Source organism: Mus caroli, unplaced genomic scaffold (genome assembly GCF_978045245.1).
Source record: "Mus caroli unplaced genomic scaffold, Mus_caroli_1 scaffold_5, whole genome shotgun sequence".
In the NCBI taxonomy this organism is placed as follows: domain Eukaryota; kingdom Metazoa; phylum Chordata; class Mammalia; order Rodentia; family Muridae; genus Mus; species Mus caroli.
Window position 1 is genome coordinate 122661207 of NW_028227260.1, and position 17885 is coordinate 122679091.

Here is a 17885-nt window from a genome sequence, read left to right on the forward strand (position 1 = left end):
ACTCCTCCATTGTTGGTGGGATTGCAAGCTTGTACAACCACTCTGGAAATCAGTCTGGTGGTTCCTCAGAAAATTGGACATAGTACTACCGGAGGATCCAGCAATACCTCTCCTGGGCATATATCCAGAAGATGTCCCAACCGGTAAAAAGAACACATGCTCCACTATGTTCATAGCAGCCCTATTTATAATAGCCAGAAGCTGGAAAGAACCCAGATGTCCCTCAACAGAGGAATGGATACAGAAATCATGGTACATTTACACAATGGAGTACTACTCAGCTATTAAAAAGAATGAATTTATGAAATTCCTAGCCAAATGGATGGACCTGGAGGGCATCATTTTGAGTGAAGTAACACAATCACAAAAGAACTCACACAATATGTATTCACTGATAAGTGGATATTAGCCCAAAACTTAGGATACCCAAGATATAAGATACAATTTGCTAAATGCATGAAACTCAAGAAGAATGAAGACCAAAGTGTGGACACTGTGCCCCTTCCTAGAATTGGGAACAAAACACCCAGGGAAGGAGTTACAGAGACAAAGTTCGGAGCTGTGATGAAAGGATGGACCATTTAGAGACTGCCGTATCCAGGGATCCATCCCATAAGCAGCTTCTAAATGCTGACACCATTGCATACACTAGCAAGATTTTGCTGAAAGGACCCAAAGATAGCTGTCTCTTGTGAGACGATGCCGGGGCCTAGCAAACACAGGAGTGGATATTCACAGTCAGCTATTGGATGTATCACAGGGCTCCCAATGGAGAAGCTAGAGAAAGTACCCAAGGAGCTAAAGGGATCTGCAACCCTGTTGTTGGAACAACATGATGTACTAACCAGAACCCCGGAGCTCTTGTCTCTAGCTGCATATGTATGGAAAGATGGCCTAGTCGGCCATCAATGGAAAGAGAGGCCCATTGGACTTGCAAACTTTATATGCCCCAATATAGGGGAATGCCAGGGCCAAAAGAATGGGAATGGGTGGGTAGGGAAGTGGGGGGCGCTATGGGGGACTTTTGGGATAGCATTGGAAATGTAACTGAGAAAAAAAAAATAAAGCAAGATTTTCAAGTGAAAAAAAAAAGTATACCATGAGTTCTCTATTACTACCTTGCTTATTTAAAGAAGATTGTAATAGACAGAAGCAATGAATAACTACAATGAAACAGTGATTTCCAGACACACCCAGGCAGTTGTTCATATGAATTCCCTGAAATTGTGATGGTGTGCACAAGGCCCAAGGACGTTGAAGCCAGTCAAAATCCCAGTATAAAATTAGAAGATAGTTATGAAGTTCCACTCCTAGATTGAGGAGCTGTTGGTAATTTGTATTTGCCTGGAGATTTTTAAGTTAATTTAAATTTAAGTATTTTTAAAGTATGTCTCTAGGTAGGTAGAATACAACCCAGTAAATAACCACATACCTAAGAATATATAGTCAACTCTAATGGGGCTGGATTTTGTCCTATTAGATGGGAAAGAGATGGATAGATACAGAATCAGGGGTAGATCTAGGAGGTCTTTGGGAATGGGAGTAGACACGATCAAAATACTATGTATGAAATCCTAAAGGAATTAATGAAAATATGCATAAAAGATACCATTTTATATAAGTTTAGGCTAGTGGCTACATTATGACATTTCTAAGTGATGATGAACTCAGTTTCAGGCATTAGAATCAGATCAGCATTGCTGGGCCATTTACCACAAAGTGCAAATACATCTTTTCATGCCTCTGTTTTCTCTTCTGTGAAGTTAGGATAGCATTAGCATCTTTTAAAACTTGCTACAATCAAATGTATGAATGTGTAGAGTACCTGGTATAATGTATAAAGAATTTATATAATTAGTAAATGAATGATGAATTTGTGAACACCATGAGATCTTTAATATTCAAGTGCCATCTAGCAAGTAAATGAAATGAAATCTACTTGGTTTCAAGACACTTGGTTATTAGCAATTCCTCCATTATAGTCAAAATTCTTTCTAGATTTTTCACTTTCTCCTTTTCATATAATAGTTCTTTAAAGATATTATTGAAGTCATGAGTAAATATAAGAATTGCTGATGTCTATCCTTTATGCTTCCTCTAAGCACTCTGAACCCCTCTATTGATTAGCTTTTTATTAGTCTCAGTTTCTTTTACTTCCCATAACAAGTAGTGCTTCATGTTTCTCATTTGAGGGCTTTGGATGTATTATCTTGCATATGCCTCCATACTCAATAATTTGGGGATATGCATGCTTTCTGAAAGTTTCTGTTTCAACAGCACCTCAGAACTTAGCTATTATAGCAATGATGTGAAGTATTTCCATGCATGCAACATTAGTGCTTTGTATTTACAAGGCACCTTTCATCTGCGTTCCTCAAAGACTTTCACAAATATTATCTGATGCTTTATTCACTGGGCCAAGCTTCAAGCAAAGCTGCCTTTCAAAGAATTTTCTCAAAGTATAACAGACCTCATGAGGTTAGTAGGAGTTTGTATATCTGGTCAAAGTGCCAGAATGTTCAGAAACATCTAAAGATCATATACGTGAAATACCACATAACAAACTATGTGATTTAGAAGAATAATGACCTACAAGTAGAGTTTTTACAGTAGATATATAAGCAGAAACTTTATAAACATAAAGACCAGCAGCCATATTATAAGCTAATAATATCTGAGCTGTTTGTCATCATACAATAACCCTGCTTTACCATGTACCCAAATATAGTTTTTAAAATTCATTTCTTCATGCATTTCTTAAATGTAGGAACGTTCTAAACCTACAAGCCAGGAGAAGACATCAGATCCCTTTATAGATGGTTATGAGACAGCATGTATTCAATTGCTTGGAATTGAACTCAAATCTCTGGAAGAGCAGCCAGTGTTCTTAACTGCTAAGACATCCCTGCCCCAAATATAATTTTAATACATGACAATATTGATGATAGTTTATATTATATGTAAACAACACTGGCATCACCTGAATTTTTCATTTTAAAAAATTAAGCCAGTGAAATTAAAACAAATCAAACCAAACCAAACCAAACCAAAACATCTGACATAATTTAGAGATCAACAGATCATGAGGAGCCCAGTCCCAACCTCTGCATCACAGCTTCTGCATATATGGTTCAAAGAACATCATTCAGAAGAGGGGTCATAATAGTGGAGAAGCCAGAATACCAGTAAGTCTTTGGTGAAACAGTCTTCTAGAAATTGCATAAACAAGATGAGAACAGTGGAAATATCAATGGATATGTTAACATGGAAATAGGAAACTTTTTTCAGAGTCGTCTAGAGAAAGAACTACAGGTAACTAATTATTACTGGGAAAGGAGAATTAGCTTCATATATGGATGAACCCCTTGTTGGCTATACAATGCAGACTAGACATCCTTAAAAACGATACACTCACTATTTTAGCTAGGGTTTCAATTGTTGTGAAAAGACACCATGACCAAAACAATTCATATAAAGGGAATCATTAAATTGGGACTGGCCAACAGGTTCAGAAGCATAGTCCATTATTGTTATGGCAGGAAGCATGATGGTATGCAGGCAGACATGGTACTGGAGAAGGAGCTGAGAGTTCTGTATCCGAATCCACAGGCATCAGGAAGAGAGAGTGACATTGGGCCTGACTTGAGTATTTGAAACCTCAAAGCCTACCCACAATGAGCTCCAACATGGCCACATCTACTCCAATAAGGTTATATCCCCTAATAGTGGTATTCCCAATGACCTTGTGGGTACATTTTCATTCAAACTATCACATTCCTCTCCCTGACCAATAGGCTTATAGCTATATCATATTGCAGAAATGCATTTAGCTCCACTACAAAAGTCTCCATAGTCCATAAGTCTCAAATTGTTTAAAAGGCCAAAGGCTAAAGTTTCTTTTGAGATCTATGACAATCTCTTAACTATAGTATTTTATAAAATCAAAATCAAACAGCAGATCACATACTTGTAACATATTTGGCACAGAATATATATTTACATTCCAAAAAGCAGGAAATGAAGCATAGTAAATACTGACTCAAAGCAAGACCAAAAACCAGCTGGGCAAACCCCAAACTCTACATCTCCGTGTCTGATGTCAAAGTACTCTTCAGATCTATAACTCATTTTAGCTTTGCTGACTGCAACACTTCTTTCTCTTGGGATGGTTCCACTCATGTTAGTAGCTTTCTTCTGCAGGTATTGCACAATTCTGACAACTCCAACATTTGGGCTCTCCAAAGCAATCCAGGCTTCACCTTCATAGGAACATGCAATGACCTCTCTAGTACTCAATGTGGGATACCCCTGATATATTCCTTGCCTTGGTGGCTTTCTTTAGTTATAGAGGGAGATACTGTAACCCCTTTCTTGTATCCTTGACTCTAAAGCTAGAAGCACACAACTGAAGCTGTCAAGTTCTACTGTTTGCTGGGACTGAAACATGGCTCCCATGGTCAAATGCATTTTCAGCCACTTTCTGTTTTCCACTGTTTCCTTCATAGCCTAAGTTTGGCTGTACTGGAACTAGTTCTATAGACCAAGCTCTTCTTGAAATCAGAAATCCACTGACTGCTTCCTCCTGATTTCTGCTGTGATTAAAGGTGTTTGCTACCCATCTTCTCCTTAACGCCCTTCCACAAATTGGAAGCTTAGCTAGGTGAGGTTTTGATCTAGGGTCACTCCATTTAATCCATTTAGCAATAGACTTTAAAAAACCTTTTTCCTTGCACTCCTTTCTCCTCAAACTGTACATTTGTTATTTTTCTTGGCTCAGATTATTACTTTAAATTATAGATTTGCATAAGCATGGTCATTAATTACCAAGTAAAAGAGTCACTATTAGGCTATCTGGAAACTTCCTCTACCAAAGCTATTAATTCATATCTCTTCAGTTCAGCCTCAGGCAGATTTTATTTATTTATTTATTTTTTGCACAAGGGCAGAAAGAAAACATTTTCTTAGCCAAAATATTACAAGAATGGTTTCCAGCCCATATTCTCATACATCTGAAACATCTCTGGGCCCTCACAGTTCAAATTACCCTCAGCACCACTGTCTTCTGTGCTTGTACTAGTATGGCCCATTGAGTGTTGTTTAAAGAATTCCACTACTTTCCAAATCCAAAGTCCCAAAGTCCATATTCTCCTAATCAAAAGCATGGTCAGGTCTAACTCAGCAATACCCCATTCCTGGGTATCAACTTCTTGGTTAAGATTTCTATGGTTGTGAAGAACCACCATGACCAAGGCAACTCTTTTTTTTTTTTTTAATACTTTTTATTACGTATTTTCCTCGATTACATTTCCAATACTATCCCAAAAGTCTCCCCATACCCTCCCCCCTACTTCCCTACCCACCCATTCCGATTTTTTGGCCCTGGCGTTCCCCTGTACTGGGGCATATAAAGTTTGCATGTCCAATGGGCCTCTCTAGTGATGGCCGACTAGGCCATCTTTTGATACATAAGCAGCTAGAGTCAAGAGCTCCGGGGTACTGGTTAGTTCATAATGTTGTTCCACCCATAGGGTTGCAGTTCCCTTTAGTTCCTTGGGTGCTTTCCCTAGCTCCTCCATTGGGGGCCCTGTGATCCATTCAATAGCTGACTGTGATCATCCACTCCTGTGTTTGCTAGGCCCTGGCCTAGTCTCACAAGAGACAGCTATATCTGGGTCCTTTCAGCAAAAACTTCTTAGTGTGTGCAATGGTGTCAGCGTTTGGAAGCTGATTATCGGATGGATCCCTGCTTATGGCAGTCTCTAGATGGTCCATCCTTTTGTCTCAGCTCCAAACTTTGTCTCTGTAACTCCTTCCATGGGTGATTATTTCCAATTCTAAGAAGGGGCACAGTGTCCACACTTTGGTCTTCGTTCTTCTTCAGTTCCATGTGTTTTGCAAATTGTCTCTTATATCTCGGGTATACTAAGTTTCTGGGCTAATATCCACTTATTAGTGAGTACATATCATTTGAGTTCTTTTGTGATTGTGTTACCTCACTCAGGATGATGCCCTCCAGGTCCAACCATTTGCCTAGGAATTTCATAAATTCATTGTTTTTAATAGCTGAGTAGTACTCCATTGTGTAAATGTACCACATTTTTTTTGTATCCATTCCTCTGTTGAGGGGCATCTGGGTTCTTTCCAGCTTCTGGCTATTATAAATAAGGCTGCTATGAACAGAGTGGAGCATGTGTCCTTCTTACCAGTTGGGACAGCTTCTGGATATATGCCCAAGAGAGGTATTGCTGGATCCTCAAGTAGTACTATGTCCAATTTTCTGAGGAACCACCAGACTGATTTCCAGAGTGGTTGTACAAGCTTGCAATCCCACCAAAAATGGAGGAGTGTTCCTCTTTCTCCACATCCTCGCCAGCATCTGCTGTACCTGAATTTTTGATCTTAGCCATTCTGACTGGTGTGAGGTGGAATCTCAGGGTTGTTTTGATTTGCATTTCCCTGATGAGTAAGGATGTTGAACATTTTTTCAGTTGTTTCTCAGCCATTCATTATTCCTCAGGTGAGAATACTTTGTTTAGCTCTGCGCCCCATTTTTAATGGGGTTATTTGACTTTCTGGAGTCCACCTTCTTGAGTTCTTTATATATATTGGATATTAGTCCCCTATCTGATTTAAGATAGGTAAAGATCCTTTCCCAATCCGTTGGTGGCCTTTTTGTCTTATTGACAGTGTTTTTTGCCTTGTAGAAGCTTTGCAGTTTCATGAGGTCCCATTTGTCAATCCTAGATCTTACAGCACAAGCCATTGCTCTTCTATTCAGAAATTTTCCCCATGTGCCCATATCTTCAAGGCTTTTCCCCACTTTCTCCTCTATAAGTTTCAGTGTCTCTGGTTTTATTTGAAGTTCCTTGATCCACTTAGATTTGACCTTAGTACAAGGAGATAGAAATGGATCAATTCGCATTCTTCTACATGATAACAACCAGTTGTGCCAGCACCATTTGTTGAAAATGCTGTCTTTCTTCCACTGGATGGTTTTAGCCCCCTTGTCGAAGATCAAGTGACTGTAGGTGTGTGGGTTCATTTCTGGGTCTTCAATTCTATTCCATTGGTCGACTTGTCTGTCACTATACCAGTGCCATGCAGTTTTTATAACAATTGCTCTGTAGTAGAGCTTTAGGTCAGGCATGGTGATTCCACCAGAGGTACTTTTATCCTTGAGAAGAGTTTTTACTATCCTAGGTTTTTTTGTTATTCCAGATGAATTTGGAGATTGCTCTTTATAATTCGTTGAAGAATTGAGTTGGAATTTTGATGGGGATTGCATTGAACCTGTAGATTCATTGCTTTTGGCAAGATAGCCATTTTTACAATGTTGATCCTGCCAATCCATGAGCATGGGAGATCTTTCCAACTTCTGAGATCTTCTTTAATTTCTTTCTTCAGAGACTTGAAGTTCTTATCATACAGCTCTTTCACTTCCTTAGTTAGAGTCAAGCCAAGATATTTTATATTATTTGTGACTATTGAGAAGGGTGTTGTTTCCATAATTTCTTTGTCAGCATGTTTATTCTTTGTGTAGAGAAAGGCCATTGACTTGTTTGAGTTAATTTTATATCCAGTTACTTCACCGAAGCTCTTTATCAGGTTTAGGAGTTCTCTGGTGAAATTCTTAGGGTCACATATATATACTATCATATCATCTGCAAAAAGTGGTATTTTGACTTCATCTTTTCCAATTTGTATCCCCTTGATCTCCTTTTGTTGTCGAATTACTCTGGCTAGGACTTCAAGTATTATGTTGAATAGGTAGGGAGAAAGTGGGAAGCCTTGTCTAGTCCCTTATTTTAGTGGGATTGCTTCAAGCTTCTCACCATTTACTTTGATGTTGGGTACTGGTTTGCTGTAGATTGCTTTTAACATGTTTAGGTATGGGCCTTGAATTCCTGATCTAAGACTTTTATCATGAATGGGTGTTGGATCCTGTCCAATGCTTTTTCCGCATCAAATGAGATGATCATGTGGTTTTTGTCTTTGAGTTTATTTATATAATGGATAACGTTGATGGGTTTTCGTATATTAAACCATCCCTGCATCCCTGGGATGAAACCTACTTGGTCAGGATGGATGATTGCTTTCATCTGTTCTTGGATTCAGTTAGCGAGAATTTTATTGAGGATTTTTGCATCAATATTCATAAGGGAAATTGGTCTGAAGTTCTCTATCTTTCTTGGATCTTTCTGTGGTTTAGGTATCAGAGTAATTGTGGCTTCATAGAATGAGTTGGGTAGAGTTCCCTCTACTTCTATTTTGTGGAATAGCTTTTGCAGAACTGGACTTAGATCTTCTTTGAAGGTCTGGTAGAACTCTGCACTAAACCCATCTGGTCCTGGGCTTTTTTTGGCTGGGAGACTATTAATGACTGCTTCTATTTCTTTAGGGGATATGGGACTGTTTAGATCATTAACTTGATCCTGATTTAACTTTGCTACCTGGTATCTGTCTAGAAATTTGTCCATTTCGTCCAGATTTTCCAGTTTTGTTGAGTATAGCCTTTTGTAGAAGGATCTGATGGTGTTTTGGATTTCTTCAGGATCTGTTGTTATGTCTCCCTTTTCATTTCTGATTTTGTTAATTAGGATGTTGTCCCTGTGCCCTCTAGTGAGTCTAGCTATGGGTTTATCTATCTTGTTGATTTTCTCAAAGAACCAACTCCGCGTTTGGTTAACTCTTTGAATAGTTCTTCTTGTTTCCACTTGGTTGATTTCACCCCCGAGTTTGATTATTTCCTGCTGTCTACTCCTCTTTGGTGAATTTTCTTCCTTTTTTTTTCTAGAGCTTTTAGATGTGTTGTCAAGCTGCTAGTGTGTGTTCTCTCCAGTTTCTTTTTGGAGGCACTCAGAGCTATGAGTTTCCCTCTTAGAAATGCTTTCATTGTGTCCCATAGGTTTGGGTATGTTGTGGCTTCATTTTCATTAAACTCTAAAAAGTCTTTAATTTATTTCTTTATTCCTTCCTTGATCAAAGTATCATTGAGAAGAGTGATGTTCAGTTTCCATGTGAATGTTGGCTTTCCATTATTTATGTTGTTATTGAAGATCAGCCTTAGTCCATGGTGGTCTGATAGGATGCATGGGACAATTTCCATATTTTTGTATCTGTTGAGTCCTGTTTTGTGACCAATTATATGGTCAATTTTGGAGAAGGTCCCGTGAGGTGCTGAGAAGAAGGTATATCCTTTTGTTTTGGATAAAATGTTCTGTAGATATCTGTTAAGTCCATTTGTTTCATAACTTCTGTTAGTTTCACTGTGTCCCTGTTTAGTTTCTGTTTCCACGATCTGTCTATTGCTGAAAGTGGTTTGTTGAAGTTCCCACTATTATTGTGTGAGGTGCAATGTGTGCTTTGAGCTATATACTAAAGTGTCTTTAATGAATGTGGCTGCCCTTGCATTTGGAGCATAGATATTCAGAATTGAGAGTTCCTCTTGGAGGATTTTACCTTTGCTGAGTATGAAGTGTCCCTCCTTGTCTTTTTGATAACTTTGGGTTGGAAGTTGATTTTATTTGATATTAGAATGGCTACTCCAGCTTGTTTCTTCAGACCATTTGCTTGGAAAATTGTTTTCCAGCCTTTCACTCTGAGGTAGTTTCTGTCTTTTTCCCTGAGATGGGTTTCCTGTAAGCAGCAGAATGTTGGGTCCTGTTTGTGTAGCCAGTCTGTTAGTCTATTTCTTTTTATTGGGGAATTGAGTCCATTGATATTAAGAGATAATAAGGAAAAGTAATTGTTGCTTCATTTTAGTTTTGTTGTTAGAGTTGGCATTCTGTTCTTGTGGCTGTCTTCTTTTTGGTTTGTTAGGGATTACTTTCTTGCTTTTTCTAGGGCATGATTTCCATCCTTGTATTTGTTTTTTTCTGTTATTATCCTTTGAAGGGCTGGATTAGTGGAAAGATAATGTGTGAATTTGGTTTTGTCGTGGTATACTTTGTTTTCTCCATCTATGGTAATTGAGAGTTTGGCCAGGTATAGTAGCCTGCGCAGGCATTTGTGTTCTCTTAATGTCTGTATAACATCTGTCCAGGCTCTTTTGGCTTTCATAGACTCTGTTGAAAAGTCTGGTGTAATTCTGATAGGCCTGCCTTTATATGTTACTTGACCTTTCTCCCTTGCTGCTTTTAATATTCTATCTTTATTTAGTGCATTTGTTGTTCTGATTACTATGTGTCGGGAGGAATTTCTTTTCTGGTCCAGTCTATTTGGAGTTTTGTAGGCTTCTTGTATGTTCATGGGCATCTCTTTCTTTAGGTTTGGGAAGTTTTCTTCTATAATTTTGTTGAAGATATTCACTGGCCCTTTAAGTTGAAAATTTTCATTCTCATCTACTCCTATTATCCATAGGTTTGGTCTTATTGTGTCCTGTATTTCCTGGATGTTTTGAGTTCGGATCCTTTTGTATTTTGCATTTTCTTTGATTGTTGTGCCAATGTTCTCTATGGAATCTTCTGCACCTGAAATTCTCTCTTCCATCTCTTGTATTCTGTTGCTGATGCTCGCATCTATGGCTACAGATTTCTTTCCTAGGGTTTCTATCTCCAGCGTTGCCTCAGTTTGGGTTTTCTTTATTGTGTCTACTTCCTTTTTTAGGTTTAGTATGGTTTTATTCATTTCCATCACCTGTTTGGATGTGTTTTCCTGTTTTACTTTAAGGACTTCTAATGGTTTGGTTGTGTTTTCCTGTTTTTCTTTAAGGACTTGTAACTCTTTAGCAGTGTTCTCCTGTATTTCTTTAAGTGAGTTATTAACGTCCTTCTTGATGTCCTCTACCATCATCATGAGATATGCTTTTAAATCCGGGTCTAGCTTTTCGGTTGTGTTGGGGTGCCCAGGACTAGGTGGGGTGGGAATACTGTGTTCTGATGATAGTGAGTGGTCTTGATTTAAAAAATATGGAACGCTTCACGAATTTGTGTGTCATCCTTGCCCAGGGGCCATGCTAATCTTCTCTGTATTGTTCCAATTTTAATATATGTGCTGCTGAAGTGAGCACCAAGACAACTTTTATAAAGGAAAATATTTTTTTCTTTTTTCTTTTTTTATATTTTTATTAATATTTTTATTACGTATTTTCCTCAATTACATTTCCAATGCTATCCCAAAAGTCCCCCATACCCTCTCCCCCACTCCCCTACTCACCCACTCCCACTTTTTGGCCCTGGCGTTCCCCTGTACTGGGGCATATAAAGTTTGCGTGTCCAATGGGCCTCTCTTTCTAGTGATGGCCTACTAGGCCATCTTTTGATACATATGCAGTTAGAGTCAAGAGCTCTGGGGTACTGGTTAGTTCATAATGTTGTTGCACCTACAGGGTTGCAGATCTCTTTAGCTCCTTGGATACTTTCTCTTTGTAACTGTCTTATAGCTCTGAAGTTTATCCCATTAACATCCTGGTGGGAAGTATGAAGCACTTAGGCAGACACGATGAAGAGCAGCTGACAGTTCTATATCCAAAGCCAAAGTCAGTAGCAAGAGAAGATGACACACGGTCTAGCTTAAGCATCTGAGACCTAAAAGCCCACATGTAGTGACATATCTCCTCCAACAAGGCCACATCTCCTAATAGTGCCACTTTCTATGACTCTATAGGGGCCATTTTCATTCAAGCTACCTCCACACACACATCATTAAAATGGATTCAGCAGGTTGTATTTATACATTCATGAATATATGAACATACATGCACACATATGTATATGTATGTACCAATACTAAAAAAAGGCTATCAGCTTGAAAGTGAGGAACATGGGGTTGGTTTGAAGGAGGGTGGCTGGCAGGGTTGGTTGGAGGAAAGGAAGGGGGAAAGTAATACAATTATATTCAATTAACCCATATTAAAAATAATTTTAAGAAAAGACTGGCATATTCATGTTTGTTGTTGTTTCTGTTACTACTGCTTTTTTTCTATTTGTTAAAATATGTTCCTGAAAAAAAAATACAAAAAAACAAGAAAGAAAAAGAAACAAAGAAAAAATCCCTCCTTCTTTCTCTGTAAGAGCCACCAGTGATGACACCAGGCTACTCAAGTATTTAGATCACTTTCTACTTTAAGGATGTTTTAATTATGTTTATTTCTGTATGTGTACATGCACATGTATATACTCATGTGTATGTTCATGTATGCCGTGGTGTGCATATGTTCATTGGAGTATATTCTAATATATCCTCTGGTAGTCAGTTTAATCATTCCTGATATCCATCTCTTCCTTTATGGGAATGCCAAGTTAGTATCAAATAAATTGTATCAAAATAAAATAGATCTATTTAAGTTATGAATTATGTCTAGGGATTTTCCTCTAAATGTACTTTATAATTACAACAATGGATAATTATGAGGGGGATATTAGGGGCTTAGTAACTCTACAAATAGTAACAGTGCATATGTTACTTCGTAAAATAGCTGTAATGGTTGATTATACTCAATACACCCATAGTGTAATCATCCGCAGATATGCCCACATCTAATATTTAACAATTTTGTGGATACTAAGCTGGTCTCAAAAATGTGCATAAAAGGCTAAGGATGTATTCAGTTCAGTTGATACTGTGTTTGCATAGTACAGATAAAAGCATTGGGTTTGGTACTTAGCACTGCACTAACTGTGCTTAATGGTGCATTCCTACAACCCAAGCACTCAGCTTGTAGAGGCAGAAACATCAAAAGATCAAGGTTATCCTCAACTACATAGTAAGTTCAAGGCCAGTCTGAGCTCCCTGAGAGTCAGTTTAAAATAAGTATATGCATGAATAATCTGTGTCAAGTGAGGAGTTTATTATATATCATTATAAGAATCATTAAACAAGGCGAATAAGTTATCATAATGCTAAATATATATATGTATATATATATATATAATTTTGTTTTCCAATCACACTCTAATAAAAATTATAAATGAAAGAATTATATTTATACATATAAAACATAATACTTCATAATATAATGAAAATAAATTTAATATGTATAGAGAGAATACATGTGTTATATAAAGCATTTCTATTTCTATACCACGACATAAGAGGTGGTTATCTGGGCCAAGGGTGAGCAGTGTCTTGTCCATTAAAATTAAAATTACAATTACATTCTGTAAAAACATGTTAATTGCTATTTCATATTTGGATATCTGGTATGTATATGTACCTATATTCTTCAAAATACAACATGCAGGTACAATCAACTTAAACAATATTTTTATTTATAAAAATAAAAAAAAGTGTAGTAAACAAATGTATCCTCAAGCCCTAAACAATACAACAAAAGTTTATATAGAAGACTAATGAGTGGAAATATATGAACAATGAAAATTTTTTGAAAGTACTTTACACTTGTTTATCTCACGTATCAAAGGAAAACACTGAGTAAATTGAAAATTCCTATGAAATGGGATAAATATTTGCAAGTACATGTTTAATGAGGAATTTTCATCCATTATATGCATGGAATGCATACAAATCATCTTAGTCTCTGTTCTGTTGCTGTGAAGAGTCACTGTAACCAAGAACTGTTATAAACGAATGCATTTAATTGAGAAACAGAGGCATGGCACTGGAGCAACAACTAAGAGCTTATACCCAGCTCTGCAAGTTGGAGGAAAGGAAGGAGGAGAGAAAGAGATGCAAGAGCCCGGGCCTGGCATGGACTTTTGATAGCTCAAAGCTTATGCTTAATTATACACTTCTTCCAAAAAGACCATACCACTTAATTCTTCCCAAAACAGTTCCCCAAACTAGAGGCCACATATTCAAATCTACCACCTTCTAGGGGCCATTTTCATTCAAACCACAACACAAGTCAACAGCAAAATATGAATAACTTGGTAAGAAAATAAATAAAAGATGCTCAATAGATACTTTTCCAAAGAAGATCTACAAATGATCAATACAGCTCTTTATAAAAAAGCAAACGAAACCACAGCAAGCTGTCACTTACCCCATCATGATGTGCATTATAAATATTCAGAAAAATAACAAATGTTGGAGAGAGTGTAGACAAGATGCAGTTTTGTGCTCTTAGAATGCTATGAAACACAAATAATGAAGTTTTCTAATTATAAAAAGTTTAGTTCCTACATGATCCAGCAATTTCACTTAAGAGAATTTAAATGAATTAATTGGAGACAGAATTTTAAAACATATTGCACATCCATAGTCACTGTTGCCTTGGCTGTAATTGCCAAGAAATGCTGTCAACCCAAATATCCATTAACAAATAAATAGATACATAGTATGTGATATGCAGACATAATGGGGTATCATTAACCATAAAGGAAATCCTACCACTTTCAATGGCACAGATAGGTAGACCTGGAAGATATTTTGCCCAGAGAAAAAGTCAGGCTTAAATAACAGAACATTATGTTCTCACAACTTGGAGACGAGAAGTATAAATTTCAAAATGCCAACATCGTTGGTTTCTTAGGAGGATTTTATTCCTAGCTTTCAGATGACACCCTTTTTGCTGTGTGCTCATAAGGTAAAGGGAGAATGAGCCTCTCCTCATAAGGACATTACTCTCCCATGAGAGTGAACTGTCATGGCATTATCTAGACATAATGATCCCCACAAGTCCCATCTGCAAATACAATCATGCTGGTATATAGGGTAGCAGGACCATGCTATCACCTATGCTATGATTTTAACACAAGGATTTGGGGGAACATACCTCAGTATACAACACTAACTAAACTTGGTTGCATACTAGCATGCTATAAACATTATCAAGACAGGTTTTAAAACATGTCTTTATTTTATACAAATCTTAATTTTACATTATGCTTCATGCTTTTTAAAGCACAGAGAATTTTTCAAAAATTATTTCTTACTCTGCTTTGCATCCCACACTATGTAGGATAATTTATGAGCTAACATGCCTTTAAAAATTGTTATGTTTGCCTGAAATTAAGATATCTAAATTCTAATATAATTAATTTAGAACAGATCAGGTCTAAGACATTCTGAGTAAATAGTTTCTACAGTGTTTAATTACTTTCAGGTCTCTGACAGAGAGAGGTGCAAATATCATTCCATTTATTTATCATCGCCATCATCATTCTCATTATAAGATGTGGTAAGTTATTGCTATTATAAAGTTGCTGGTGCAATAAATAAATACATTTAAATACAAGATGAGGAAAAATGAAGCATGAAAAATTTATATTATTTTCTCAAGATCACATGTTTAAACCATTAGAGGCATTTGAGAGGAACATGACTTCTTTCCCTCCAAGTATTAATAACCCTTTTACCTCTATATAGAATGGTTATCAGCATCTGTCTTTCAGAAAATATATGTTGGAAATAAAAGCAACAGTTACATTTATGCTTCCTTTACTCACTTTATTCTAAAAAAAAAGTATATAAATCAAGCTGTTATTAAAAATATCTTCCTTTTTACCTACTGGATGTATCTGTCTGAGAAATAACCACAAGCAACAGCGAGTAGTCATCAGGATAGGACAAGTGTATATAAATTCACAGAGGTGACTGAAAGAGCCAGGTCTAGCAACCAGTGCCAAAGTTGCAAAGAGATCCCAGAACATTTACAGAAAGGCTGAATGGTACATAGAAAAGGGAAATGGACCTCTTGTAAAGGAACAAAGTAACTGGGTGGCTTGAGCAATGAATGGAAATAAACAAAAGGATAAAGACAGAGAACAAAAATGACAGATGCTCTAATGTTGACTTGAAATTTTTCTGACCCTAAGCTGTCTATTTTGTTATCTAAACAAGAGTGTTTATACTGGTTATTGTTGGCTTTGTAATATACGAAAGACATAATGTTAAAAGTGAATGTCACTTCTCTCAAAAGGCCATAAGAGACATCGTATAAACAACTGAGCATTCAACATGACCTTAGTTTCAGCAGTATTTTTCACTTGCCAATTTCATTTACTTTTGTCTGCTGTTGTGAAATATCGTCTGCTATGAATGTACTATAATGCATTGTTTTGAACAAAAAGTATTTTGTTTGCCTCCATTATAAGTATTCTTAACCCAAGGTTCCTGGAAAAAAATATTCAACAGAAAATTGCATGCTCATTGTTTTTGAATCATTTAAAATTTAATTATGTTTTGAAAAGGAAAAATTTTAAATATCTCTCCTATACCTTCCACCATTATTTCCTCCCAACTTCATGTTTCACCAACTGGATACTCCTATATAATATGTGCCTGCATATAGGGCTATTTACTGGAGCATGTGTAGCATTTCAGGGGCCACATCTCTGAAGAAAACTGATTCTCTCTCTCCCAGCAGTCATCAATAGCCAGCAGCTTCCAGCCAGGAGTATGACTTTAAAGAGTGGACCCTACTCCCTTCCATGTTGGAGTTTTAGCTGGCTCAGTACTGCAAAGGTCTTGTGCATGAAGACCCAGCTACTGTGAGTCATGCGTCTAACTTATCTTATGTCAAGAAGCTTCTTTGAAAATAGATGGTTATTAATACAGAGACACTCAACTTGTTAATGTGTACAGAATACAATACTGGGGAATATCAGTCCTAAATGTATGTTTCACCTGTCCTCTCTCTAAGCCTCAGGGGTAATCGTGGAAGAAGATGAAGAAAGAATGTAAAAGCCAGTGAAATATTGTGCTGATCTATTAGATTACATAAAACATTAAATTCTATTATGCAGAAACACAAATGTAAGCATGTGTATACAAACGCTTGAAATCAGTGGGAAGGCATGGGTTATGAAGGCTTTGTCTCTTCAGAAAGGTTTTGTTACCCTACTGTCTCACGATTAACTTGTAAATACCCATTTTATAAATATTATAGGATTCATATGAAGATATTTCTTTGGCTTTAGATTCATTTACACGTATGACCAGTGCTATGCCAGTAGATGATCATCCGAACCTGGTACTCAATACAGTTAGCCATAGATCCCAATTTGGGGATTAAATTGAAATAGCCTTATTAGATGTGTACCTTTTTCTTTCTGGAAGACATTCAGAAGGATTAGACTGATACTTTTCTATCCCAAAGTGGATTATGATCTTGTTGGATATCATTGTAACTGTGTCATATTGGGAACCTGGAGAATTATTACAAAAAATAAGTCTTCTACTGGTACAAACAACTACATATAACTGATATTTGCAAGGATTGGCTAAGCTTTGGTTCAACAATTATTCAGGAATTTATGTTTAAAATATTTACTAATGTGACACTATAAAATATAATAAAATTTTATCAGAGATTCACTGTCCACATTCCAGACTTCTCTAAAGGCATCAATATTCTTTAAGGACAATATATTCCTATGGGAAACTATTTATTTTATGCTCCTGGAAACAGGAATATGGGAAAAGAATATGGACAAGTAGAGGGGGGGTTGTATAACTGATAGAGGGACATAAATCTTTGGCTTGACATTTCAATTTCATAACCAATTAGGTGTCTCTGCAGCTGTCGAGTATAAGGAAGACTGAGGAGTAAGGGATATGAAAAAATAACAGAGCAAGAAATCCAATGGAGGGGTTTGTACAAGTGTTCATCTCTGGACGTCTTCTGTATGTGTTTGTCCTTGTCCCTCAGAGAAATTTAAAATAGGGAGCTTCTCGTGTTATCAAGCTATGTATGATCTAACGCCATGCCTCACTAGAGAAGCTTGATGGTGGAGTGAAAACTGTGTTCTAGTTCCTACAAAGGCCAATGGGGTACATCTTTTGAAGAATGCCTTATTTAAAATAATGTTTTTTTTAATTAGAAAATGCCCACTGTATTTTAAAATGCAACCAGAATTATTACATTGCAATTGAATTTGATTTTATTAAAGCTTTAAACACGAAAAACACATGATTTCAGTCTATTCTCATTTTCCATACTTCATGTCCTGTCAAACTCCATTGCTTACCATCCAACAAACCAT

At 36.9% G+C, this 17885-nt stretch overlaps 1 protein-coding gene and 1 non-coding gene across 3 annotated transcripts in view; both read right to left on the minus strand.

The window, feature by feature from the left end:
* Tenm1 (teneurin transmembrane protein 1) overlaps positions 1 to 17885 on the minus strand; it is an 889421-nt gene that overhangs the window by 406832 nt on the left and 464704 nt on the right. The gene's annotated exons all lie outside the window — the stretch shown is intronic.
* On the minus strand, positions 10902 to 11008 carry LOC115030248 (U6 spliceosomal RNA). Its single transcript, XR_003835840.1, has one exon. It is a non-coding gene; the product is annotated as a U6 spliceosomal RNA (small nuclear RNA).